The sequence below is a fragment of the Callithrix jacchus genome, chromosome 3, assembly GCF_049354715.1.
Source record: "Callithrix jacchus isolate 240 chromosome 3, calJac240_pri, whole genome shotgun sequence".
Lineage (NCBI taxonomy): Eukaryota > Metazoa > Chordata > Mammalia > Primates > Cebidae > Callithrix > Callithrix jacchus.
This window is the reverse complement of record NC_133504.1, coordinates 166456305-166459902: the sequence shown is the minus strand read 5'-3', so window position 1 is coordinate 166459902 and position 3598 is coordinate 166456305.

Here is a 3598-nt window from a genome sequence, read left to right as displayed (position 1 = left end):
ATTACCACAAATTTAGTTGCATAAAGTGATACTCATTTACAGCTCACTGTTCTGTAGGTCAAGAGTCCACATGGCTAGATTCTCTGCTCAGGATATCACATGGCTGGAATTAAGATTTGGGCCAGGCTGAGTTCTCATCTGGAGTCTCTAGGAAGAAATCTACTTCCAAGTCCATTCAGATTATTGGGAATATCTAGTTCTTTGTGACTGTATGACACTTGGGTCTCCATTTCCTTGCTAAAGTGATACAGCAATCACTTTAAGTTTCTAGCCAGCAGTGATGCACTGAATTCTTCTCATGCTTTTAATATCTGACTTCTTCTGCAACCAGCTGGAAAAATCTGTACTTTTAAAGTCCTTGCTAGATTAGGTCTGGCCCACCCAGGATAATCTTTGTTATGCCATATAATGTAACATTCACGGGAGTGATATCCCAGTATGTTCACAGTTTTCACTCCCACTCAAGGCAAGGAGATTATACAAAGGCATCTGTCATGGGGGGTAGTTAGCTTAGAATTCTTTATACTGTAGCTTTCACATGACAGGTTTTCTACTTAGTATCTCTTATGGCATCAATGTAAATAAGCTGTGAATAAAAAGCTTACATATATGAAGCAGTTTCTACTTATTGTTAACATCTTTTGTGTAACTTAAGACATAACTTATTAGGAGGGAAGAAACACCTATTTCATAGCCTAATGCATGAAGATAGATTTTTCTCTTTTATAATGGTGTCCTTTATAAAGGTACTTTATAAATTCCAAAAGAAAGTAAGAGAATCAAGTGATTTAATGAGTGTTGAATACTAACTACTGAGCCCTTCAATGCTTTTCCTTCACTTGGTTCCAGAGAATCTGACCAGCCCAAGAAGAAATGTGGGAAAATCCTAGCACCATGTCCTGGAGTGAAAGCCATCATCTTCATTCACACTCCTTTGACCAGAATTAGTCATGGGACTCTATTAGCTACCAGAGGGCTGGGAAGCATATAAGCTGGCTGCAAGTTACCTTCCCACCACAACTGGCATTACAGAAGAAAAGCACAAATTATTCACAAATAACATATGCCATACTTGGTTATAGGAAGCTATATGGTCAAGGCAGTAAATCTCTAATTAGGAATATGTAAGTTGGAATCATTGTAGATACACAACACCCTATTGGTGTCACCCCTAGGCCACTCCAAGGCCATAGCCTCATTGACGTTCTAACTGATTGCCTTTGGCTTAGAGAGCCAATTAAGAATTCTGCTTTCCATGGTCACAGCCATAATTCTATTATTGACAAGCCACTTCAATGCACTTCTTTTTATTTCATTTTTCTCATCTATGAAGCAGACATTGTTCTATGGTTTAATTGAACAGTGATCATTACAAGTTCTCTGAGCCATTTTTGCAAACTCTCCTGAAGTGAGAAGATTATTAAAAATCAACAGAGTCTCCATATCAGAAATATCAAATTAAACAAATATCAGTAAGATAGATTACATAACATGACATTTTAGAAACCATATGACAGTTTTAAAGCATGGTACCCCAATGTTTTGTCACTCTTACACTGAGTGATGATATATGTTTTGTTCTCTTAAATTTGGGTGGGCTTGGTAATTCCTTGATGAATAAATATGTTGACAATAACATTATTCGACTTCTGAGTTGAGGTTATAAAAGCCCAGGAAATATCTACTTGTTTCTTTGGAACACCATTCTCTGTTGGGATGCTCTCTTTTGGATCCTGTTACCACACTAATAGATGCCAAAGCCACAGGGAGAGCTGTGTGTAGGTGGTCTAGTTGGCAATCTGAACTGATCTAAGCCTTCAAGTTATTCCAGTCCAGGGTCCAGATGTGAGTATATAAGTCATCCTGAAAGAAGGGTCCTTCAGTTCTAGTTATTAGAGCTTCCAGCTATTTCAGTCATTTCTGGCTGTTTAAATCTTTTTAGCTGAGGCACCAAACACCTTGGACAAGATGCAAGCCACCCGCACTGTGCCCTTTATGAATTATTGACCCTCAGCATCTGTGAGTATAATAAAGTCACTGTTATTTTAGTTCCCTAAATTTTGAGACTGTCATTAATGCAGAGATAGCAAGTGGAAGTAAATTTGGTATCAGAAGTGGGGTGCTACATAACAAAGCCTAAAGCACGTGACTTTGACATTTGTTGGTGGTTGAAATCTGGAAGGTCTTGAGGAATTTGTGGAAAATCTGGCAGGATTCAAGAGCACTGTTGATATGGGCTAAAAAATGTGAGCAAAATGTTTGGGAACTCAGAGGGAAGGAGATCCTCATTATGTAGCAGTGGACAATTTTTAATACTGACATTAGTGAAAATTCAAAAACTAGAAAATATACCTAAAGAAATGATGGTTTGGCTAAAGATCCCTGTAGAAAAAATGTGAAAAGTGGTTGCTGGTTTTGTTTATCTTCATAAGACAGGGTAGAGAGAAATGAGGTAAAAAAGAAAATGGAATCATTCAGTTTTCAAGTAGTATTTTGAGGAACTATAAAACATTCAAAACTTTGTGTTTGAAAGTAAAACTCTTTATCATCCTTCATCTTTCCCAAGAAAAGATAAAATGAGTCCAAGGCACTTCCAGGAAAATATGGTCTTAGGATAAAGAAGAAGTCAAATGTGGGACTATAAAATGTTTTGTTAGGACCTCAGAAATATTTAAAGATGGTGCTTCATGGTTCTTCTTAGGCAAAAAGCCATTTTTATGCATGCTCCTCAATGACCCTTTCTGTTTAACCATAGGACTTTTGGGAGTTTTAAGGACATTGTTTCACAGCAGCCTTACACCAGACCTCAGGTAAAGAATATCTTATAAGGAGATTTTGGGGTGTGACTTTTACACAATAAAATACATTGTAAGTTGGAGAATATAAGAAACTGACAAAGTTTTTTAAATGACTGTATAGGTAGAAGCATCATCAGCTTGGACTGATAGGGAGAGAGACAAAACAAAACAATAGCCTCTTGAATCCCATATTTCAATGGGTATGGAGGAGACTAAAAATAGCACTCAGCAAACATAGTACAATTTTTATGAAAAAGGAAGAGTGCCTAAAATGAATAATCCAGAGTCTATGAATTGGAGCTAAAAATCAATCTAGAACAATTCCCATAAACTCAGATAGGAACATAACCTACAAACTGGCAACACATACCACCTGAATTTTAGAATTGTTAAGATCCAGGGATAGCTATGTACCCTTCAGTAATCTTTTATACCAAGAATACCTATAATGTTTATCCTATGCACATGCCACCATGTACAGTGGTGGATAGTTGGGTGGTTAATATGGTTTGGCTCTCTGTTCCCACCCAAAATCTCTTGTTGAATTGTAATCTCCAGTGTTGGAGGAGGGGCCTGGTGGGAGGTGATTGGATCATGCGGGTGATATCTGATGGTTTAGCACCAACCCCCTAGTGCTATATCAAGATAGGTTTCTCATGAGATCTGATTGTGTAAAAGTGTGTGGCTCCTCCTATCTCCGCTTTCCACTCTCTTCCTTTGCTCTGCATATGTGAAGATGCTGCTTCCCCTTTGCCTTCTGCCATGATTTTAAGCTCCCTGAGGCCTCCCTAGCCATGCTT